The 25,924-nt window shown below is 40.7% G+C and overlaps 1 protein-coding gene and 1 pseudogene across 1 annotated transcript in view; both read right to left on the bottom strand.

The window, feature by feature from the left end:
* Positions 1-7,321, bottom strand: part of LOC132956296 (NXPE family member 3-like) — a 365,449-nt pseudogene extending 358,128 nt beyond the window's left edge.
* The window catches only part of LOC132956306 (NXPE family member 3-like), a 404,680-nt gene that overhangs the window by 343,788 nt on the left and 34,968 nt on the right, over positions 1-25,924 (bottom strand). The window lies entirely within an intron of this gene.

Raw genomic sequence — 25,924 nt, 5'->3', positions numbered from 1 at the left:
CTTCTTTAGTAATTTGGATGCACCATCCATTTCTCAAGAAGTGAGGAACAATCTGAAGCACCTATCACCCAAGGTGAAATTACTGCTGCAATATTATCCATGCAATCGGGCAAATCTCCTGGCCCTGACGGTCTCCCATCAGATTTTTTCAAGAAGTTTTCTGCTGAGCTTACTCCTTTTTTGTGCTTAGTGTTTTCTGACTCACTTGACTCAGACGAACTCCCTCCTTCATTTAACTAGGCCTGCATCTCTCTTTTGTTGAAAAAAGATAAGGACCCGCTAGATTGTGCCTCCTACAGGCCCATGTCATTGTTAAATACGGACGTGAAGATCCTTGCTAAAGCTCTGGCTCGCAGGTTAGAGGATGTCCTCTCTTCCGTCATATCCCCTGACCAAACTGGGTGTATAAAGAATCTGCATTTGTTTTTTAATATTCGTCGGCTATTCGACATTTTGTATTTCCCCAAACATGGTGAGTCTGAATGTCTTCTCTCTGTCGTTGACCGAGTAGAATGGGACTATCTCTTTATGACACTTAAAAAATTTGGTTTCGGCTCTGTTTTTTGTTCTTGGATTAAACTACTTTATACCGCTCCCTCTGCCTCTGTATTAACTAACAACTATTACTCAAAATATTTCGTCCTACACAGGGGGACACGGCAGGGTTGCCCTCTTAGCCCGCTCCTTTTTGCTATCGCCATAGCTATTCGTAAAAATAGGAAAATACAGGGGATATACAGGGGAGGAGTCGAGCACAAGGTCTCTCTTACAGATGATTTACTTATCTATGTTTCGGAACCAGCGTTATCCTTACCGGAAGCCCTCGCCTTATTTTAACTTTTTAGTCAGTTTTCAGGATATAAAATTAATTTTAATAAAAGCGAAGTCTTTCCAATTAGCAAAGAAGCCCTGAGATTTAACCTCACTAACCTTCCATTTAAGGTGGTGACAGACCATTTCTACTATCTTGGAATTTGTGTCACAAGACAATTGAGACATCTGCTTAAATATAATTTCCTATGTTTATTTGACCAAGCTAAACAGATTTTGTCCAAATGGTCCCCTTTATCCCTGTCTCTCATTGGTAGAATAAATTCAATTAAAATGACGCTTCTTCCAAAATTTTTGTATCTTTTCCAATGCCTCCCGATTCTTGTCCCAAAGACCTTTTTCAAATCTCTTGATTCTTTAATCACGTCCTCCATCTCTAACGGCAAGCGCCCTCGATTACGTAAAGCTTTTCTTCAACAACCAAAGCAGACTGGTGGAATGGCTCTACCTAATTTCCAGTATTATTACTGGACAGCTAATATTCTCTGTATGATGTATTGGGTGCACTTTCATCTGGAACTGTCATGTCCTGTCTGGGTAATGATGGAGGTCTATGCTAGTGCTCCAATATCCTTGCCCGCCCTTTTGGGTGCTGCACTTCCACTAGCCTCTGATTTTCCTAATAGTAATCCCTTAGTAAAACAGTCTCTGCACATCTGGACCCAATTTCGAAAACATTTCGGACTGCAGACCTTTTCATTGCAAAGCCTGATTGCAGCTAACCACCTCTTTGTCCCTTCGACTTCTGATGGTGTATTCAAGATTTGGCACAATAAAGGCTTGAGATATTTTGATGATCTGTTCTTTGATAATCAGTTTGCATGTTTCTCTCAACTAAGTGACGCCATTGGTATCCCTAGAACGCATTTTTTTTTTGTTTTTTACAGATTAGGCATTATGTACAGGGTTTAATTCCACGGTTCCCTTCTAAACCACCTGTCAATCCTATTGATACATTTCTTTCTGTCAAACCAATGTCAAAAGGGATAATGTCTAACCTATACAACCTTATTTCTAAATTGCATTGTCCCTCTATGGCTGCTATCAGAACAGCTTGGGAACAGGACCTAGGCTTTACTTTTTCGGACAACATATGGGATTTAACCCTTAAACGTGTGCACTCTTCTTCCTTGTGTGCCCGTCATGCTCTTTTGCAGTTTAAAGTAGTTCATCGCATTCATATATCTAAAACCAAATTAGCTCGCATGTATCCTGTTGTTGACCCTACTTGTGATAAATGTAAAGGTGCTCCTGGCTTGCTCATTCACATGTATTGGTCTTGTCCCGCTTTAGCTCAATTCTGGACATAATTTTTCCAAACTATGTCAGAGATACTTCACCACCAATTTCAGCCAAACTCTTTGACCGCTATCTTTGGCATATCTCCAGATTCAGACTTGCCAAAAGCAAAACTCAATGTCCTGGCCTTTACGTCTTTGCTGGCCCGGCGAGCAATTTTACTTAAGTGGAGAGACCCTATCCCGCCGTCCTTCTCGCACTGGATCAGAGATACAATGACCTGCTTGAATCTAGAGAAAATACGTTACACTACCCAGGGAACGGAAAGCAAATTTCATATATTGTGGAACCCCTTCCTGAAATACTTTGAGAGACCCACTACTGTCATATCTGAGTAGCCTATTACTGTGTTTTAGTTATTTTATTTTATTTCCTTGTTTTTCTTGATATGATTTATTTATTTTTGTAATGTTATTTATTTCATTTTTTTTAATTTTATTTATTTATTTATTTTTTCTTCCAAGTATTTTGGTGGGTGGGGGGGGGGGGGTAGTTTGGGGTGTGTTACTGCATCCTATATACCAACATAGTTCTTAAATGCAACTCGGCTTCCTTCAGAGTTCGTAGGGAGGACTGCCCTTATCTGCACAGATGTGTTTATTGTTGACCTTGACCTTTTATTATTCAGAATGTGACTTCTAGGTGCAGCTGTAGTTGTTTGTCGTCTGGATTAGGCTTGTCTCATGTTTGGATGTTTTGCGACCTGAGTGTTTTTGTTAAGGGTTGGGGGAAGAAAATAAAAATATTTCCCTGTACAGTAAAAGCTATTTTCTGTTATTATCTTTCAATAAAAATACCTTTGAAAGAAAGAAAAGTTAATATGCTGGAAGATTTGGAACATACTTGATAAGAAGAAAAAACAAAATCAAATAGCCTAGTGTGCTATTTATTTCCTTGAAGCCCACTCATTTACTGCTTTAGTCATGTAACTGTTAACCATAAAGTTTATAAGAACATACATAACGGTATTCTCCTTTATATCATCAAATCATCTGAGGTTTTGGCAGATGACAAATGAAGACAATATTTTGAATACATTTCCAACAAAAGACTTTTTGGCTTTTATTTTGAAGGCAATGCACCCAAACTCGCAGTAACCACTTAAATTACATCCACTTTCAACCCATCAAGAAAGGAGCGACACCGCCCCCTGTCGTCTTTAGCAGTACTCTACAACTTGCTTTAAAACACAGTGGAACCTGATACGGGTTTCCAACCACTTTATTTATTTTTGAAACATATTTTAGCCCTTTCAGAACATAAATGTGAAGAAAAAAATACTCCATGGGTTCTTTCATGGGAGGGGGGTCTGATGTAGGAATTAAATATTTGTTCTGTATTGATGTTTTCCTTACTGGGAGCATATTTCTCTGCATGTACTCATTAAAAGAATATTACACACCACACTGATTGCTTTTTTTAGGACAGTAGCAGTATATATATCCTAACAATAACACAGCTGTTATATATTTGTGAAGTATCTTTAGTATGAGACATTTGAGAAATTTTTATTTACAAAACTTTTTATTTGTATTTTATACACTTGTATTTATTAATATATTTGGGAGAAAAACCCCAAAGCATGTCAGCATAAGCATCAACAAGTTTGTGTTTAACATATTAAGTTTATAGTATTTATCTGAACATTTGCTCATCCAAAGAGAGAAAAAGAAAAAAAGAGAAGAACTACAACAAAGCAAACAAACAAAGGAGAAACCATGGAGATAAAAGCAAACTGATTTTATTTTGGGTCTGGAGGATGGTTTTGTTCAACCCTATTACAAAACTAAATGTTATGGAGCCCCCTGGTGTCAGCTGAGGAGGAACAAAGAGCCATGTGTAAATCTGTACTGTTGATTTACAAATCTCTGCGCACCGTGTCTGCTGATTTGCAATCAGTGGGCATAGTTTCATACGCGGTAAACTGTGAGCAATGGTAGTTTTATTTCAATTTTTTTTCCTTCAGAGAACAAAAAATGGACCATTTCCATGGAGACCACATCAGCCAAGTTAGTCCAATGTATCTGGATTTAAAGGGAAGATTGAATGCTGTTTCCTATTGGGCTCAGCCTTAGAGATAGGGCGAGGTGCTCAGATATTGGGGGGGGGGGCCCTACTCCGAAGTCAATTGAGGTGTTTCATGCTTCTGATTAGGATCCTCCTGGTCCCCTCCTTTTGGAGGTTTTCAGGGCATGCCCAAGTGGGAGATGACCCCGGGGTAGACCCAGAGTTCGCTGGAGGGATTATATATCCCATCTAGCCTGGGAACGCCTCAGAATCCCCCTGGAGGAGGAGCTGGAAAACATTACTGGTGTGAGAGGAAAGTCTGGGTTGACTTACTGTGCTTGTCGCCACCACGACCCAACCTCAGATAAGCAGAAGAAAATAGATGGATGGATGGATGGATGGTTTGCCTGCCTACTCTCCATGATTCTCTGCTTCATGTAAGGCAGATATTAACACCTCTGTCTGATATCATGCTAGTTACCTTCATGAGTCTATCTGCCCTAGGTCTTACTGAGTGCGAGGATCTCCCAAACTTAAAATCTTAATGATGGCACACATCAACAACAATGCAATGACAAGTGTAGACTTATATTTCTGATAATGCTTGCTGAGCTTCCCAACCCTACACACACAAGTAATGGGAAAGCAGCCATCAGCACAGCAGTCATGTTATAGTTCACAATGGCAACTGCAGTTTAGTCTAAGTCCTTTAAAGACATCATTGTGTTATCAGCTACCTGACTTGTGGTAATATGTCTGCCTTATAGAAGTCCAAAAAGACCAGTTGTTTAATGCCATGTGGAAATAAATCTTTTCAAACAATGATCTGTCTTTCTGTGTTCTTTATTCTTGCAAGAAGGAGCCGACAATGCAGACGACTACAGCAGTCTGCAGAGAAGTTCAATGGAGGCAAAGGGGAAACACAGTTATATACATTGCATCAAAGGGGAGGGGTGGAGATAGGCAAACTCTGTTGTCGGGCAGATGACGAGCTTAGCATTAAACAAAGTTCAGACAATTACTGTATCTTATTTCAAGGTAACAGTCTGATTGGCTGGATACTTGACTTTTTAACGAATAGAACTCAGAGAGTGAGGGTAAATGGAACCCTATCCGAACAAGTCTGCTCTTCAACTGGCTCTCCACAAGGATATGTGCTTTCACCACTCTTGTTCATCCTTTACACAAATATGTGCCAGAGTACAAATAGGACCATCATAAAGTATGCAGACGACACTGTCATTGTGAGCCTTCTACAGGACAATGAAAACAGCCATGGTCCAGTCCTTGATGACTTTGTCAAATGGTGTAAGGAATCTTACCTGCAGTTAAACATACCGAAAACTAAAGATATGACCATCGATTTTAGAAAAAAGTCCCACACACAAGAAGTCACACTCATTAATGGTCAACCAGTGGAATGTGTACAATCATACCGATATCTTGGGACAACTCTAAACTTAACTTTAAATTGAATTGTGAAGCTGTGTGTAAAAAGAGGCACCAGCGTTTATTCTGTCTGAGGACATTGGCCCGTTTTCACATTGACAAAACCACGATGACCCTTTTTTACCGTGCTTTTGTTGAGTCGATTGTATCTTTTTCTGTCGTGTCATGGTTTGGAAACCTCTCTGTGAAGAACAGAAACTCTCTGAACCAGATCGTGAGGTGGTCCAGTAAGCTGAGTCTGGAGACTTTGTACACCAGGCAGGTGGAGCGGCTCACCGGCTCAGTCTTAAAAGATGAGTCCCATCATCTGTATTGTGAGTTTCAGCTCCTTCCTTCTGGACGAAGACTTTCAGTTCCAAGGTGCAGAACGAAGCGCTATAGGAACAGCTTTGTCCCAGCAGCTATTATAGAGTGGAACAAGTCATAGTGTGTGTGTATCATGTCTTTCCTCTTTGCTGCTTGATGTGGTCATTGTAATTTCATGAAGGCCTTGCATGGAGGGACGGCCAACCTAACAGAACTCAATAAAAGGGCCATCACACACCCACTGAACACTCACCTCGCCCCACTCCCCTCAGGACAGAGGTATAGAGCAATGAGGTGCAGAAAGGCTCACCTCGGGAGGAGCCTGATCCCTGCTGTAATAACGGCCCTGAACAAAAGGCCTCGCTGAACAGGCCAGAGTGGGAACTTTTGATTGTTGTCTAACTCTGTTTGTGTTATACTCTGTTTTTCTGTGTATGAATGTTCTTTGGTGGGACTTTTTGGTTTGGGCAGTAACGGTGCTGTGGAAAAGAATTTCCCCTTGGGGACAATAAAGTCTAAAGCAGGGCTATTCAATTGGCGGCCCTGGGGCCGGGTCTGGCCCACGACATAATTTTTAGTGGCCCTTTAAGAAGTCTTATTTTACTCTTAAAAATGTAGGCTATCACTGTATGTTTTATTTATTTTTTAATTGCCGACGTGTATGATATCCGTATGACCATGTGACAGATGCAGAGATTTTTTTCCCAATTTGTGTGTCTCACCTCATGGTGTCGCAAGTATTCTTGTTTATCCATCTCCTGCTCTCGTTCCTGCTTGACGCCTGCGCTGCTTTCATCTCCGCGGTCTCAACACACTCATCAGCAGCGCCAGAGATCCGGTTTTTGCTAGCACCGTTCATAATGTCTCTTTCTACTTCTACTGAATGGACGAAGAAGTATCTGTTTATTTCTGTCTGTATGAGGCCAGTGTTGGGCCTCAGCCATGTGGTTGGGACCAACTAAACAAAGGGGTCTTAGCCCAGCAACCCCCCAACAGAAACTAACAAATAGGTGTGAAAAGTGGGGGGGGGGTTGGGGGCTTCTGAATTCTCTATCCTCATTGGAGGAGGCCTGAGGTAAACCCACAGGCAGCTCCAGTCTTTAAAAGCAATCACCAGGCATTGCTTCCTTCTCTTCAAGTGTGGTCTGCCGACACCAGAGGACACACTCTCCAACAAGATGGACTCCAGCATTCGAGACAAAGCCTTTCCTCCTCTTGACTTACATAGGTTAAACTTCAGAGCTGAGGTTGCTCAGTATAGGTAGCTCTTCACATGCTGAATTCAAGCATCAGAGGATTCAGCTGACTACTTCCACGGCATATTTTTAGGAGTTTTGGGCGCAATCAGATGCTATCAGGCTCGAGCAAAAAGAAGAGTTTCTTTCCTTTGATTTTTCGTAAGACGTCATTGAACGCAACTGGACAGGAGCGCTGAAGGAAGCCCACTGATCCCTGAATGCACAAGGACACATAAAGAACTCGGCTCCTGCAACCAGAAGACCCTATAGAGCAGCGCTCTGGTCGAAGATCTGAATCCCGCTACCCTCTTCCTATATCTGCCACGAAGGAACCCTGCCTGAATCTGATGATTCAACATTCAACAGAGTGACGATCTAACCAGCTTTGCAACGATCACCAGGAGTTACCCCAAGTAAGAGCTTTGGTCTGGGCAGAAATAGTTTCAGAAATAGTTATGTTTCTTTTATAACCACTGATAATTATGCATCATTGTGACGAGACGTCACATTCTGTTTATTATCTGTTGTAAGCTGCTGCATTTGTTTTATTGTAATGAACTGCTGTGTTCGCCTATGTGTGTAATGCTATGCTAGTTTACCTTCAGTCAACAGCTTTCACAATCAGAAAGACCAGTGTACCCGCCGTTGAATCAGAGAGCTCAAACTATTTCAAAAGGTAGCCACATGGCTTCCTTTGTTGTCCACCATTTTGTCCACATGTGACGAAGTCACATGGTGCATTGTCTCTCTCCACCATCTTGTTTTCTCTCTCTCTCTCTCTCTCCTACACACACACACATTTACACCTTCCACAAGCCTTGCTTGATAATGTTTGTTTGCTTAGATTAGTTTATGATAGTTATTTGTTTGATTAAGTTCATTGATTTTGGATTGATGTTGCTTTGTTTAAATAAATTCTGTTATAATTTTAAGAGAGCAGTTGTTTGTGATTACTGGGGTATTTGCATACGAAGGCTGGGTGCGAAGGCTTTGTGTACGGATTCACGCCTTCAATTTATTAAATATAGTTATTAATTATTAATAATATTAGTAATTAAATAACTCATTTGAGACTGATTTGAGTGCTATTTTGGTTATATTTCCCTGAGTACAGGGTGGTGCCCCAAAACGAGATTAAACATAGTTTAATGATATTTTATTTATATTATTAATAATTAGAAATAATTATTAAAGAATATAACCAAAGTTGACTTGATACAACCCCAACACCAGTGTGTTTATTATGCAACGAGTGCGTATCGGTGTGCAAGGAATACAACTTGAGAAGACATTTTAAAACGACCCATGCTAACTTTGACACCGTTTTCCCGCTGGGGTCTGATGCTCGCCAACAGAAGTTATTGGGGCTGACTGCATGTTATGACCAAAGACGTCGCACACTCTTTTGGGCTTGTATCGAACAAGAGAGAGCTTCATCAGCATCGCTACGAGTAGCATGGCTATTACACAAAAAGAAAATGCCATTTACACACGCAGAGAATGTCAAGGAGTGTATACTTGCGTCGATTGAGGAGATGGTAACAGATGAGAAAATTTGAAACAGTTTCTGAATGTTTTCGGGAAGATCTACTTGGATTAATTCCTTTGGAAGGTCAGACGACTGCTGAGAAATTATTTTAAAAAATTATCTCATTCTTTGAAAAGAACAATTTAGACTTGGGACGTATTAACATGCTAGTAACGGACAGGGCACCCGAGATGGCAGGCAGGACTCAGGGACTGTCAGCAAGGTTGGCGGTTGTTTCTCCACAGCTGAGATCACTACATTGTTTGATCCACCAAAGTCTCCTGTGTGCTAAACTAAGCGATGAGTTGAGAAACCATGGACTCTGCCATGGCAGAAATTAACTTTATTCGTTGTACCTCCAGCTTACAGCACCGCCTTTTCAGACAGTTGTTGACGGACATGTCATCACAATATAATGACTTGCTTACACATAATGACATTAGATGGCTCAGCAAAGGAAACGCATGGAAATGTGTTTGTGAACTCAGAGAGGAGATACTGGTGTTTCTCCGTAATTCAAAGCAGAAAAAGGCCAATACTTTTCTGTGTCTTATGGAGAACGAGGACTTTTGGCAACGGTTTGCTTTTTGTGTGACATTTTCCATCACATGAACCACCTTAACATGGATCTGAAAGGCAGGGATAAAACAGCAATTCAGCTTGTGGAGAGACTTAATGCTTTTCAGAGAAAGCTCTCTCTTTTATCTGCTGATCTATGTCCAGGCAAAATGCTTCATTTTCCCACACTGTGTAAATCAGGCCTCACAGAGGCAATGACCAGATTCATAGATGCTTTGAAAATAAACTTTGCCTCAAGATTTAACATTTCAGTATCCCCACAGAGGTGATGACATTTGTGAACGACACTTTCTGCGTGGATGTCGAGGGAGAGTTAGCATTTTATGCAAAGGAGCTGGTCACCTCACTGGATGAGGCATCTTTGAAACTTGAACTGGTTGACATTCAGTCATCTGATGACATGCGACAGTCATTCCAGCTGACAGGTTTTCAAAAGTTCTGGACTCATGCAGTGAGCAAGGAGAAATTCCCTCATTCAAGCAGTCTGGCACTTTTCATCCTCACTATGTTTGGCTCAACTTACACATGTGAATCCTCATTCTCACACATGAATGCCATTAAGACTACGAACCGTGCATCACTCACTGACCAGCATCTGCACCACTGTCTGCGCATTGCTCTGACAACCTACACTCCTGACTTCAGAAATGTAATTTCTCTCATTAAATGTTGGCTACATGATAAACAACAGTTGTAAGTTATACGTTTTGATATTTGCAGGTTGTTTGTACCAGTTTGAATATTACTGCTGAATCTTTTATATCAATAATGCAATATTATGCACTTAATGTGGCCACTGGTGTAGACAGATTTTTGATAAATGGTGCATTTTCAATACTGAAGGATTGTTGGATTTCTATCCATAGTTAGCAACTGCTGGCTGAGTAGACTGTTCTAGGCAGCAGTATAGTTAGTATTGAGGATTAATTTTTGCAGGTTGTTTGTTACAATTTAAATGTTACTCAGGTGCCTTAATGTTATATTATGCATGTAATGTAGCCATAGATGTGGCATGGCTCACATGGACTGTTTATTAAGGTGTCTGATGATGCAATATTTGCCTTGATACTTTGCACTTTTATTATTATAACTGTTTGTGATTCAAAAATGTTTTTGTTGGTAAGATTGAGTGCACTTAAGCCCATGTTGTCTGTTAATGAAATGGCTAAATTTCTAAATGTCTGATATTGCTCACTCGGACTATTGCTTATGTTATATGGTCATTTGAATGTAGACATTACGTTTTTATGTTGTGTCATGATGCAATGCAATGTTGCTGTTGTGCATTTAAAAATACAGTATGCGCTTTCCAATATGTTGTTGTTCCTAATTGTATTCAAAAAGCTGCTAAAATGATTACCCATATTTCGAGCGATATATCTCAGGCCTCTCATTTGGTATCCGTTTTTGGTCCCTGGCCCTCCGTAAAAACGAATTAAACAGTCCTGGTCTAAAGTCCAAAGATAGCAGCCTGAGAAGTTGTTGTCATGCTTCTTATTGGTTCTTTATTCGTGTATCATTTATTCTGGTGTTCTCGGCTCTGTAGCTTTCACAGATCAACTTGTTTCATTAATTGTTATTGGAACATGCGCACTTTATGCACCTCAGCACTTTTACCCGTGTACCATGCATTTGCACTTTGTGTGTTTTATGTATTGTCGGTGTTGTATTAAGTGTCTCCCCTGCAGCCAAATCTACCTACGGGTACAAATAAAGTAACCTGAACCTGAAGAGTTACAACTCTATGGGCCTGATTTACTAAAAGTTTGCGTGTCTTAAAACGTGTGCAATCTTGATACCACGCACAAAAAAACAACAGGCGTTGTCCATTTAGTACATTTGCCTTAATGAATATGCAATATGGGGCGTTTCTGCCCTAGCCTGCAAAATACTGGGAGGAGAAAATGCAAAGAAGTTAAGTTAGTACACGCATTGTGATTTACCAAGCCTGACAAAAACTGCTGTGATTATGACGGTGTCTGTCAGGGCCGACCCGTGGCATAGGCAGTATAGGCAAATGCTAGGGGCGCCAGCCTCAATTTTCATGCTATTAATTACTAATGTTATGAAAGAAGCCATGAGTACACAACTAGGCTACTTCACATATTTTAAAAAGGCTATATTTTCTTGCCTCCTGCTTGACCCGGCGCATCGCAACACCGCTGCTCATTGCCTGCTTGTTGTGGAGGAGGAGGGCAGGCGACTTTGGACAGGTTTTCGAGTTATAGCAGATAAATCTGAATATTACAAAAAGAAAATCTGGCTCATAAGAAAACCTCAGCATTAAACAGGGCCTCTCTTTTCTTCCCTCCACCTTTTGAATGAATTGTCATATATTGCGCAGGAGGTGCGAGCTGTGTCCTCTGTGGCACGGCACTCAGGCACGACATTCGGGCTGTTGTTGCGCACCAGACAGCAGTGCAAAGTAACAATGTGTCCATTTTATCCTTCACTTCATTCACAAGCTCCTTTGTTTCTGAATCATAAAGTTTATTTTCTTTGTCTAAACTTCCAGTTTTCTCGGCTATCCAGTGGTGGAAACCTTTGATCTTCAATATGTAAAATGTGCTCCAGCAGACTTTCTATCGACAATCTATGGAAAATCGGCAGTTCATTCAATCACCACATCACCCAAGGTGTAAATCAGCGTTTGTTGTGGTTCTATGTGTTCATCCATTGCCATCAGACTTTACTCATCACTGTCTCCTTTTATTGCTTCTTTATGTACTGTACTTACATGCTGGCTATTAGGGATAGGAATTACCAGAGGCCCAACGACACGATATTATAACAATACTTGAGTTACGATTTGATATTATTGCAACTGTACACATTTTGCAAGATACTAAGAATTTCTATACAATGTATTGCAATTTTACTTTTTTAATTGCCTATTATGTCAACAAAATTAAATAAATCAAGATTCTTTTAATTTATACACAATAGGAGTCAAGCCCTGAGAATGACTAACACTGATCAAAGTCAAACCCTGTAAAAGGCTGCATGCAACTCTCAATCTGAACTGTTATTGCACTGTAATGGAAGTTAACTGGACAAAAATATGTATGAAATATTGCACAATTTAAGTAATTGTTAAAAATGCAACTTCTTCAAAATTGTATTGTTCAACCTCTTTAAAAAATTAAAAAAGCTAATTTGCTATTAATGAAATAAAAATATCAAAACTTGACAGCCACAATAAATATAGATTTTTTCCCCCCACCTGTATTGGCTATGGGCTACTTTTTATTTCTGTATAGCTGTACTTACTACTTCGCACTTCACACTGCGGGCGCTGAGAGTCGGCAGCCTGTTGCAGCAGCTCCGACTCTTTTTTCTTTATTTCGTCTATTTTCTTGTTTTTATTGAGTATTCTTGCACTGTTTCGGTGTTTATTGTTGGACACTGCTGCAGCGTTTTAGTTGCGGTATTACTTGTGGAATTACGTGTTTCTTTCGGGACTTTTTTTCTACTGTTGGAATGATCACGTACACTCGTGAGGAACTACTGAGCAGGAGTTATGGAGAGGTGTCCGCCGGGGGAAGAAAGCCGGCACTAAAGTCAGGGAGCGGATCGAGAGAGACAGGAAATTTAAGCCCTTTCTACCATCGGTCATCATGGGGAACGTCAGGTCACTCGCCAACAAAGCGGACGAACTTACAGCTTTAGTAAACAGCCAGAGTGTCTACAGGGAGTGCAGTTTACTTTGCTTCATGGAGACATGGCTGCATGGGAATATACCGGACAGTCACATCGAGCTGGCCGGCTTCAGCTGGGGTAGAGACAGAGCGGTAAGAAGAGAGGAGGAGGTCTTGCTGTCTTTATTAACTCTAAATGGTGTAATCCCGGACATGTAACTGTGAAGGACTGTGTCTGTACCCCAGACGTTGAAATGCTGGCGGTGGGATTACGCCCGTACTACCTGCCACGGGAGTTCTCACATGCCATTGCTGTTGCTGTTTATGTCCCACCATCAGCTGTAGCCGCTAGCGCGAGTGACGTCATCCACACTATGATCGCGGGACTACAAACCCAGCATCCCAGCGCCCTCATACTGATCAGCGGGGACTTTAATCATGTCTCTCTCTCCCCTGTCCTGACAAACTTTAAACAGTATGTGCACTGTGCTACAGGAGGGAATAAAACCTTGGACCTCCTGTATGCCAATGTGAAGGGAGCATACAGCTCTTCTTCCCTCCCCCCTCTTGGGGAATCAGACCACAACCTCATCCACCTTGAGACCACCTACAGGCCCCTGGTGAAGCAGCAGGGGGCCAACACAAGGACTTTGAAGGTTTGGTCTAAGGATACAGAGGAGGCCCTGCAGGAGTGCTTCAATGTCACAGACTGGGAAATGTTTAAAGAGGAACATGATGATGACATTGAAGGCCTCTCTCATTGTATTACAGACTACATCCGTTTCTGTGAGGACACCATAGTCCCTACCAAAAAGGTCCGCTGCTTCTCAAATAACAAACCATGGATCAATAAAGACATTAAAGCTCTCCTCAACAAAAAGAAGAGGGCCTTCATGACTAGGGATCGTGAGGAGCTCAAGGCTGTCCAAAAGGAGTTAAAAAAGAAGCTGAGAGAGGCCAAGAACAACTACAAGGACAGGATTGAGGCCAAGATGGGACAGAACAACTCAAAGGAGGTGTGGAATGGCATGAAGCAGATGACGGGCTGCAGCAGGCCGGAACCCAGGATTAAAGGAGACCCAGTATTTGCTGCTGAGCTGAACCTATTTTTCAATAGGTTTGACACATCCCCCGACCCAGTGAGCTCAAATAATGGGTCTAGGTCTCCCCCCACCATCTCAGCCCCCATTCACACCTCTGCTGGAGACTCTGCTCTTCCTCCCATCAAGGTCCTGACCACCTCCCCCCCCTTTCTCAGCTCCTCATCAGCAGCTTCAAAGGACAGCCCCCCCTCACCTTCCAGCTCCCTCCCTTCAAGTACCTGCATGACAATAGACAGTACTCCACACCCCTCCCCTGCTCACTGTCCCACTCTCATACTACCAGCCAGGTACAAAGAGAACTCTCCAGACTCCACATCAGAAAAGCCAGTGGACCAGACAACATCAGTCCCAGGATCCTCAAGGTGTGTGCTGGGCAGCTTGCAGGAGTCTTTCAGCACCTCTTCAACCTCTCCCTGAGGCTGATGATGGTGCCTGACCTGTGGAAGACCTCCTGCATCGTCCCAATTCCAAAGAAAGGTCGTCCCAGCGCTCTCAATGACTACAGACCTGTGGCACTCACGTCACATGTAATGAAGACATTTGAGAGGCTGGTTCTCCAGCACCTGAGGACCCTGCTCACTGCTTTCCAGGATCCGTTGCAGTTTGCATATCAGAGGCACATTGGCGTGGAGGATGCTATCATCTTCCTGTCACACCTGGAGACGAAGGGAAGCACTGTGAGAGTCATGTTCTTTGACTTCTCCAGTGCTTTCAATACCATCCAGCCCTGCCTCCTGAGGGACAAACTGCTGGATATGCAGCTGCACCCTGACACCACAGCTTGGATTTTTAACTACCTCACGGGCCGGCCACAGTATGTCAGAGTCGATGGCTGTGTCTCTGATGTAGTGACGGGCAACACAGGAGTACCTCAAGGAACTGTTCTGGCGCCTTTCCTCTTCACTCTCTTCACATCAGACTTCAGGTTTAACTCTGGTTCCTGTCACCTCCAAAAGTTTTCCGACGACTCCTCCATTGTTGGGTGCATCACTGATGACGACGAGAAGGAGTACAGAGGACTGTTAGAGAGCTTCATCACATGGTGCGAAAGCAACCACCTGAAGCTCAACATCAGCAAAACAAAGGAGGTGGTAGTGGACTACCGGAAGAAGAAGAGGCCCCCTGCCCCAGTCATCATCCAGGGGGAGGAAGTGGAGAGGGTGGACTCATACAAGTACCTTGGGGTCTACATCAACAATAAACTGGGCTGGACTCACAACGCTGACACCCTCTTCAGGAAGGGACAGAGCAGGATGTTGTTCCTGAGGAGACTCAGATCGTTCAGTGTCTGCAACAGACTCCTGAAGACCTTCGACCTTCTACCAGTCTGTGGTGGCCAGCGCCCTCTTCTTTGCTGTGGCGTGCTGGTGGGGTGGCATCAAGACTGGTGAGGCAAACAGGCTGAACAAGCTGGTGAGGAAGGCCCGCTCTGTAGTGGGCCTTGATCTGGACAGTTTGGAGACAGTGGGTGAGAGGAGGATGAAGGACAAAATCTTATCCATCCTGGATAACTCCTCTCACCCCCTACATGGTGAGCTGTGGCAGATGGGCAGCTCCTTCAGCCAACGCCTCATCCCCCCCAGGTGCAAAACAGAGCGCTTCAGGCGCTCCTTTGTGCCCACTGCCATCAGACTGTACAACAGCAGCCTATGACAACAATAACATTACGTCCTGGACACTAAACTTCACCCCCATAAAACACTACCCACATGACCTGCTTCATTATTATCATTGTATTATTGTATTATTATTATTATTATTATTATTACTTAGCATCCATATATATATATATATACATATATACTGTACATTCTATATATTTTATTATATTATTATACTAGTCTGTATTATATAACACTTCATTATATTACACTATATTGTTCATATTGCACTATATTATATTATATTATACTACATTATATTATATAACTACACTCTGCATTACTGTGGTACAACACTGCCTCTCTTCTCTGCTGTTTACATTACTTGCTGCTATTTATCATACCAAGTCACTTTAATCACTTGTCACTTTATCTTGTCATTCTCTGTAAATACTGTCTCAATTCTCAATTCCCCCCTGCTAACTTCATCATTCATTTTGTACTTGTATATAATATATATATATAATTTTAATTGTATTTTTTTATTTTTTTTATTTATTCTGTTTAATGTGTATTTTGTATTTTCGAGCTTTCTTGTCTGTGCTGCTGTAACGCCCGAATTTCCCCTCTGGGGATCAATAAAGTACTATCCTATCCTATCCTATCCTCCTTTTTCACAAACCATAAGCATGTAGCATGGTCTAAGTATGTGTGCTGGGTGCATTTATGAATATGACACATCAGCATATTATTGATTATTAGTCAGCTGTTACACACAAAGCCAGGTTCATACAGTAAAATTGTTTGTAGTAAAACAGCCGTTTGGGATAAATACTGAACTCAATCGCAGTTGTTTAAAAAAATATTTCCTCCGAAGCTTAAAGTTTTATTTAGCTTCCTCTGGAGGTTTTTCTGTCCTTTTAAAGTAACTGCTTTACATTTTTCTGTTTTCTTTCTCTCAAAAAACTGTTTCAAAGATATATTCCTGGGCTCAAGGAGCGTTTACTGAAATCAGCCTCTCTAGTCACCACAAGATTGCAGCATTGCCTTAATTTTAGAGCTTTGGATAGAATTTGTAATTTGTATGTAAAATACCCTTTGTAGTAAATATATTGATGGACTGTCATCATAAATGCATGTTTTGGTAATAGTATTTCATTACTGCAAAGCAGTAAGATATTTTTATTTTCTATTGATATATTTGTTACCTTTTCTTTGCAGTTTATTGACATTTATAATTTTCAAAACAAATTAAAAACATTATGGCAGAATTGCTGTTGGGTTTTGACTATGGGTGAAAGAGGATTTTTTTGCAGTTATTGACATGGTTAAGATACATAAAAAATACCATGCATGTAGTTGAAAAAATCCTCTTTTGGAAGATATTACAGGGGCGCACCCAGACGTCCAAATTTTACAGTATGTCGAGGCCACGCCCTTTTATGTAGAATCGTGTAGATCGAAACTTTAGATCAGCAACATGTCTAGAATACACTGATTGACTCTGGGGATGATCAGATGTACGGGGCCTGAAAAAAGTTTGTCAAAATAAACAGCCTGTGAAACGCAAAATTGGGCCATTATTTTGAAATTCAAAAAATGCTGGCTGACTCCCTGTTGGGTTTTGACAATGGGTGCAAGATGATTTCATGTAGGTCCTGACATGTTTGATATAGATAAAAATTGTTGTGCATGTATGTAAATAAAACCTCGATGGGGAGGACTTTTTGAAAGGTTCACAGGGGCGCGCTAAGACATCAAAGTTTTACATTACACCATGGCCACGCCCTTTTATGTAGAATCGTGTACAGCACACGCTGATATCTTCAACCTGTCTAGAACACACTGACACTGAGTTGGCGTTGTCGAATGAACAGGGCCTCAGGGAAGTATGTTCAAATAGGAACCCTGAAATTGGGCCATTATTTATGAATTCAAATTATGGCGGGCTTCCTATTGGGTTTTGACAATGGGCACCCCGGCATTTTATGACAGTCCTGACATAGTTAATATGCAGAAAAAATATCATGCATGTTGGGGAAAAAACCTCTTGGGGGGGGGGGGGGGGGGGCCTTCTGAAATAATTTCATGGGGGTGCACGATACATCAAAGTTTGACAGTATGCCGCAGCCATGCCCTTTTATGTAGAATCTTGGTTTTTCATAACTTAAGATCTTCAACATGTCCAGAAAACACTGATACTAAGTTGGTGATGATCGGATGAATGGTGCCTCAGGAATGTACGTTCAAATAGGTAACCTATGAAAAGCGAAATTTAGACATTTTTTTTAGGTTAAAAAAATTATGGCTGACTTCCTTGGGTCAGGTTGGGTTTTGACTATAGGTGTCAGAGGGTTTTATGTAGGGCCTGACATGTTAAATATACAGATTTTGATGGATGTAGGTGAAAAAAAACCCTATGGGGAGGCCTTTTTGAAAATCTCAAGGGGGCACCACTGAGCCATTTAGCCACTCAGTTAACCCATATGGAACTTTTTTCCACTGGGATAATATGTATGAAGTTTTGTGACTGTACAACTATGTTTAGGCCTTGGAAATAGTGCTTCCTGTTTCATGGCAACACCTCATCCGTATGGTGACAGTGTTTGAGGCAGACATATGAGCTTGAAAAGGTAATATGGCCAAGGCCTTGGGATGGTCCACGCCGTTTTTGACAGGGATACGATCAACTAGTGCTAATGCAGAAGCAGTAACTTCCTGTTGTCAACTGTGACTATAAGTGAAAATAACAATATGGATGTGTTCAGGGTAGGCCTCCCATCATGCATAAGAAGTTTGGTGGTGATTGACCCTAGCATGGCAGAGATATAGGCATTTAGTGATTCTGAAATTCTAAAAGCAGGCCACACCTACACCCAATGATGTAGAATCGTGTAGAGCACAAGCTGAGATCTTCAATCTGTGTAGAATACACTGACACTGAGTTGGCGATGATCGGATGAAGGCTCTCGGACTAGTTCTTTCAAATATGTTGCGCAAAATCGTCTTATTTTGAAATTCAACTGAAATTTGCGTACTTCCTGTACATTTTAGAGCATGGTCATAATGTAACTTTTTGTTTGTCTCTCCAAGATGCATAATGCTCACCATTTTTCGTGCATGTAGGTTAAGCGCAGTACCCTGGCTGGTGTTTGGGGGCGCTGTGAAGCCACTTTTTGACGTACATGCACCAAACCACTTGCATGCGTAAATTTCTCGCAGGGGGGGAATTTGAGGCAAATTTACGCACTTGTCAGTGCTTTGGGCCCTAATAATTTACAAGCTACAGAAAGAGCTGATTCTTACCTTCATGTTCCAGTTTTCCCAGTTAAAAGCTAGTCCTTTGATTATGGAAATTGCTCAATGTTTCTCTCTTGCCTGCTTCTCTTTCACTGTCACTGTCGTCTTTCACTCTAAGATATCCCTGCAGTGTCACCACACAGTAAAAAGAAAAAAGAAGTCTGAGTGTATCCTCACTTCTGCCAAATTTTAACATTTACCTGAGCAAGCAGACAGGAGGCTGAAATATGTCAGAACAGTCACTCAAACATCCAGTAAAACACAAAAATGTTAGATAGGAAGTCGTTGCTTTGATTGATATTAATATCAATGACACCACAAACCTAACATCAAGTACCTTGACAAAAAAACAAGTCTTCACTTTAAGTTTAAAGGTTTACCTTGTGACGACCAGCTATTCCTGTTTGTCAACAGTGTAGGTGTAACCGCTCAATTCTGGTTCTCAGCAGACTGTAGAGATCACGCGACAACTTCTCTCAGGTTCATGGCATTTATTCATCAGCACACAGCTGTCAGGCAAACACAAACATATGATTGGTGATGATGGTAAACATACAGCACAGCTCCAGCCCCGTAATTGAGATCGTCAGCCAGCCAAGGGGACCAACTGACAATCCCAGACCTCTATAATTACCACCACCGCCACACAAGGGCGCTGTTCTCAAATATATAAAAGGAGCCTTTGCATAGATAGAGATGAAAGATACAACTGTCTATTAAATCTATATCTCAAAGGAATAAGATCACAAGATAACTTTACAGAAAATGAAAGGAACACTGAGTGAACACAGCAATACATTTTGACAAACTTCAATTATCTAAAATAACCCCATTACATAGGGTTGATTGTCAATGTTAATGTAGGGTGTGTATTTGAAAGAATTTCATGATGGAGTCTTTATCAGAAGAATGGCTAATTCATCTATAACTCGTGTCTCAGGGCCCCCTCCCCTTCCAGCCGCACTACATGGACTATTCCATGATGCACATCAGCGTGTTTGAGGAAATGATTGACGCGGCATCACAGGTGACAGAGAGAAAAGAGAAGAGAGCGGGAGACAGAAGATAGGAACTTGGAAACAAACCAATATGAAGTGAAGCTTATCTAGCACAGCAGAGAAAAATGATGTAGCGGGAGGAAAGAGAGAGGTTGATTTCCAAGCTGCTAAAAGTTAGAACTTTTTTACAACAGTAGTCTACTGGCTGCACAGTGCTGCCCCGAAGTCCTGTAACGTCATAAACACAAGCTTATAGATTCCTGCAAGTGAAGATGGTGAAATAAAGAAACACACAGAGACAAAGGAGATGAAGAGATAGGCAGAATGAGGAGATAAAGAAAAATTAAATACATTTTTTTCAGAGGCCGCACGCTGGCTCACTTCAGCTGTATGAGCCCGAGATAGAAACGGTCTTTCTTGTGATTACTCGCAAATTACGGGAATAAATTTTGCCGAAATAACAGCATCATAATGCAGACAGTGGCGGATTAAGTCATTTGGGGGCCCTCCTGCATTTGTTGGGCTGATGTAGCCTTTAAGGCCCTGACACACCAAGGAGACCGTCGGCCGTCGATGAGCCCCCTAGTTTTTGCAGTGTGTCCAGCTCCGTCGCTACCAGTCGGCCCCAGTTGGCCTTTTTCTGGCCGACCCTACATGTTGAATCGGAGGACCCGTTGCCGGAGCAGTTGGGGGTAGGGATCTCTCTGATTGGCTGTTCAGCTAAACGAAACAGGAGAGCCAGTGCACAAGAAAAAATATGGAAGCACCTCTTCTATTCTTGTTCCACTAATAAAAGACCAAGGGTTAACAATGCCAGCGCCATTTTCAACTTTTTATCAGACATTATTCTCCATTAGAAGTACCTATATTACGAGTGTTGAGCGACAGCGGTGAGAAAATTGTCTTCTCTTGTCACAACAACAGTTTATTTATTCGCGTTCTTCTTCGTCCTCTTCTGGTGTCCCTTTATTGGAATGATGATTACAGACTACCGCCACCAGTTTTTGGCCGTCTGCTTGGTGTGTCAGGGCCTTTATAGTTGATACTATAAAACTGGATGTTTTATCCTTAATGGTTTACATTATAATGCATCATTGTGAATTAAAATGTAGCATTATAACCCAAACATTAAAACATGACAAGCTGCAACCGTCTACAATCGAGCACTTGTGGGACTATCTGGGAATTCAAAACACAAACCGTGTAACACAACAAACCAGTAACAAGATCATGGATACAGTAGCCATAGTGGTGTAGTTAAAGTATTTGACTTTAATCTCACTGCTCAAGCAACGATAAATTCTAAGACTGTATAAGTATTGTATCACTCATTGTCAATACATGCTTAGAAAATGTTTCTTAAAACGGGCTGTTTGTTTACAAGTTGTCGATTGTCTCATCTGACTCCTACCCTGTGGCAGCAGTTACAGGCATAAAAACAATCTACAATATAGAAATAGTTCATCTTTTAGGCATCAATATGTATTTTGGTCAGTTTGATCAAAAGTTAAAAAACTTCTCCCAGGAGCTTTAAGACACCAAAGTCCAAATTAGGCAGGATTTAAATTGGTATTGAACAACAAAAAAACAATTAGTAAGTTATTGAAAATGAAGTATCCTTCCAGTTGTCACAACTTGAGAAATCAGCCACCGGGATCAAAACTGTCAAAAAGACGCTGGCCAAAAAGTTGCACTAGAACCAGAGGTGTAAAGAGTACTAATATATTCTATTCAAGTAAAATTACTGTTACTTTGATAAAATTTTTACTAAAGTACAAGTAAAAGTACCAGTTTAAAAATGTACTCAAGTAAAAGTAAAAATGAACTCGTTTAAAATGTACTTTATGTAAAAGTTACTTAGTTACTTTTTTTAACAACGCATCTCTTGTGTGTCGTGAAAAAAGGACGAGAGGATATTAATCTCAAAGTTTTAGTTTTTTTTCACAGACGCGTTTCCTCCTCTTTTGCACCGCAGCAGTGAAAATGAAAATTAAACTTAAAAGTAAAGTCCGCAAAAACAACTCCATCTCGGTTATATGCAAATTTTCTGATATTTTTACAAACCGACATGCTGTGAGCAACAGTTAACTTATCCGCATAGTTTGCACAGTTAAATTTACATCTCAGATAGCGACACAAGAAACCATTCAACGAGCTGGAGAGACGTTAACAGTCTGCAGAGAGTCAGACAGAGCTCAGACAGACAGTCAGTGATGAGAGATATAACCCCTGTGTTTAAAATGTTGCTGTCGATGTTTTCTGCTCTCTCTCGGTTTTTAAAAGTTTCTATCAAGCCTCTCCACCCGAAGCTCACCTGTATTGAATTTATAGGGATTACACTAAACGACGTTACACGTTGTGTGCAGCAGGCAGGTGAGAGTGAGTAACCATGGTGACTGTCTGTCTGTCAATCAACAATATTCTGCCCCCTCTATGAATTAAACTCTTCTGTCAGTAAAACTTACTTTGATCATGTGTCACAGAATGAACACATTCTGTATTATGTTTGATTATATATAAACTAAACTAAATGATATCATAAAAACAACAAAGCCTATAAACAAAGGCTGCAGAGCCTGTATGAAGCTACAGTTGTAGGAATTCTGCAGGGCTAAATAGATCAGAAACACAAGAACTCAAAGTCTACATGTTTTTAAATGAATGCATCAGTGCGTGAAAATCTTCCTGATGAACATAAAAAGAGGACACATAACTAAATCATAATTTCAAAGTGGTGAGGAAAACCTTCAAATTGTGCATAAACATTTATCAAATTGAGGGAAAGACATTTCTGACATTTCTGCCACCTCTAGTGTCAAACTCATATTGTGTCGGGGGCCGGATTGGTTCAAATGAGACCTCCGGTGGGCCGGACTCACCCACCCATTCACACACTGATGCTAGAGGTCGCTATGTAGTATCATCCATCAGAAGTAACTAATCCCATTCATACACCACCACCAAAGCAGCGGGAGCAATATAGGGTTAAGTGTTTTGCCCAAGGACACATGGGGATTACTCACGGGAGATTACACACTTAAATATTTTTTAATATTGCTGTTCAGGGTTATAGAAACCTTGACACGGGTATTCTACATGCCCTTGGGATCAGTGCATTAATAATACAGAATACAGTGGAGAGCTTTGATGCAAACAGTCATCTTCAGGTATTTTAGTGTTAGGCATTATAAAATGATCAAATGTTTCCAAACCAACAGACTTGAATTTATCAGATCAGCTCCGTGTGAAGTTCACGTGCACGTTCTTCAAGTAAACTCAGTCACTGACTGAAACGACTTTAAATATGAGTCTGGCAGTCCGTTCTTCTCCGTGTCCGCAATATCGTAATCTAACTCTGTCACTGTCTTTTATGCGCCATGAATCTGTGCCATCTCTGTGCGTAATTCAAGGAATTATTTTAGAGCTGCTCCACGGGTAAACCTCTGTATGATCGGACAGCCTGTGAGTTATATCGTTTTCAGATTAGGAAGGAAATGTTCAGTTATAATGACATATTTACAGTCTGATGAGAGCTGGTGATACAGGCGCAACAGCAGGCTACTCTATTTAGAAGTGATGTCGCGCTGAAACTTTTAAGTGATCAGCACAACACTTTCACATCTGGGTGACCTAAAAATGAACCATCTGTAAATATAATCAGTTAATATACATTTTCACATCTGGGTGACCTATAAATGAACCATCTGTAAATATAATCAGTTAATATACATTTTAAATGACAGTCTTTACAATAATCAGAGGTACCTGGGGACCATCATCGATGACAAACTACCCTTCGAGCTCTAAACTGAAGCTGTTTGCAAAAAAGCTCATCAGCGTCAGCGTGTGCACTTTCTAAGGAAGCTGAGGAATTTTATTGTTGACAGCACTTTCATGAAGATGTTTTATTCCTGTTTCATTGAATCGGTTTTAACTTTCTGTATAGTGACCTGGTACAGGTCACTCAGCGGCAAAAAAAACGCAAAAAAATGCAGAGCATTGTTAAACTGTGTGTCAAAATCACAGGATCGTCTCCTTCTGACCTTTCTCATTTATATAAAACAAAGTGTCTTAAGAAAGCTCAGTCAATCTTGGCAGATCAAAGTCATCCTTTGTCCAAGGAACTTAAGTTGCTGCAGTCAGGCCTCAGATTCAGCCTGCAAGCATGCAGGACAAAGAGGATGAGAAACTCATTTGTTCCTGCTGCCATCACCTTTTTAAACTACTAACTGTGTTGCCTCTGTTTCCATCCGTCTCTTATCTACTGTATATAGTTATTGTCCATTCTATGTTGTTTGCTGATTGCGGGCTGTGTGTATTTATGTGTTTTACTGCAAGACAAATTGCCCTCTCGCAGGGATAATAAAGACAACATTGAACCTTGAACCTTAACTTGCCAATAAAAAACCATTGTGACTCTGATATCTACATATCCCCCCCCCCCTCTCTCTCTCTATCTCTCTCTCTAAAATATTGATCAAATTGAGGGAAATACATTTCTGACATTTCTGCCACCTCTAGTGTCAAACTCATATTGGGTCGGGGGCCGGATTGGTTCAAGTGAGGCCTCCAGTGGGCCGGACTCATTTTGCCAACATAAAATAAGAAAACGTTTTCTGACTTTCCCACTCCTGCTGAAAGAAGTAACCTTCAAAATGTTAAATGATATCTATCCATTTAATAATTTTTGTGAGAATAAATGGTAAATGGTAAATGGACTTGAGCTTATATAGCGCTTTTCTAGTCTTCCAACAACTCAAAGCGCTTTTACACGGCATGTTTCCATCTGTTTCTTATCTACTGTATTTATTTATTGTCCATTCTACACTCTTAGAAATTCTCCCTGTTAAAAAACGGTAAACAACTGGCAGTAGGGTTACCAGGAAGTTACTGTAAAATTAACGGTATATTGCTGTTGCTGAAATTTACAGTTTTCTACCGTTTTTGTAAATACAGCAAAAAGCTGTGATTTTAAATGTTAACAGGAAAATACTGTTGAAAGGATTAACTGTTTAATGCTGTTTATTTACACTTCATTTGCAGATTTTTACTGTGAATTGTAAATACTACACCTAGCTATCGATTAATTTCCTTCTACCAAAATGGACACAATATATTTATTTTCTAAACCTAGTGATTTGATAAATGATTCCTTGCATGTCAGGTTATAAAACACCATGTTTTAAAATAATAAATAAACAGTGCCTTTAAATTTGTAACTTAAAATGTTAAGACAAATAATGAAACTTCAAAGTGTCTTATCAAATCACATCTGTCTTTATTGAAACTGTGACAAAAACAAAGAAAATACACTTTAAGAACATGAAGGTTAAATAGGCAAAAAATCTAGCACAAATATTTACATTAAGACATTTAGCAAAGGCCATTTCCAATGTATAAAAAGTGCATAAAAGAGTTTTGGTAGATACATTTTAAACAGAGAAGTGGAAACATTTCTGTTATAGATTCATAACTGAATGAACAACCTGTCCTCTGAGGGAAACTGGGTCCCTGGACCTGCACCTCCCTCTGATTTCTCCTTCCAGACTGAAACTGCCACAAGGATTCTGTAAAGGGAAAAAACAACATTAGAACAAAAGCAGCTCCAGCTGAACAGTGAACATTAACATATGGACAATCCTTTCTAAATATTCTCCATATACAAAGAAGTAAAGTAAAAGTATGAAGTAGAACTAGTATGAATAAAAGTCCTGAAATTACTTTAAGTACATGAATTCAGGATGTATGGCAGCAGCTTTATGTGTTAAAAAACATGCTTCAGGTCCATTCTGACAGTCTCACTAAAGTTTCCTTTTATACATTTTCAAATACTGTATATTATACTATTTATACTATGGCCATATTGCCTAGTAGGCCCAGCTAATCGTCATTTCTAATTCAATATTTAATCAATAGTCAGTGTCAGTTGAAGCTGAAACAAAGAAAAAGTGACTGTTGCTGTTAGCTAACCTTACCATTCTAGTACAACCAGGCAAGCAAGTCAAGTTCATTATAGCCCACTTAGTTAACCACATTACAAGAAAATG

Source organism: Labrus mixtus, chromosome 22, assembly GCF_963584025.1.
Source record: "Labrus mixtus chromosome 22, fLabMix1.1, whole genome shotgun sequence".
Taxonomy (NCBI): domain Eukaryota; kingdom Metazoa; phylum Chordata; class Actinopteri; order Labriformes; family Labridae; genus Labrus; species Labrus mixtus.
Note: the sequence above shows the minus strand (reverse complement) of the source record. Positions and strands in the feature narration are given on the sequence as shown.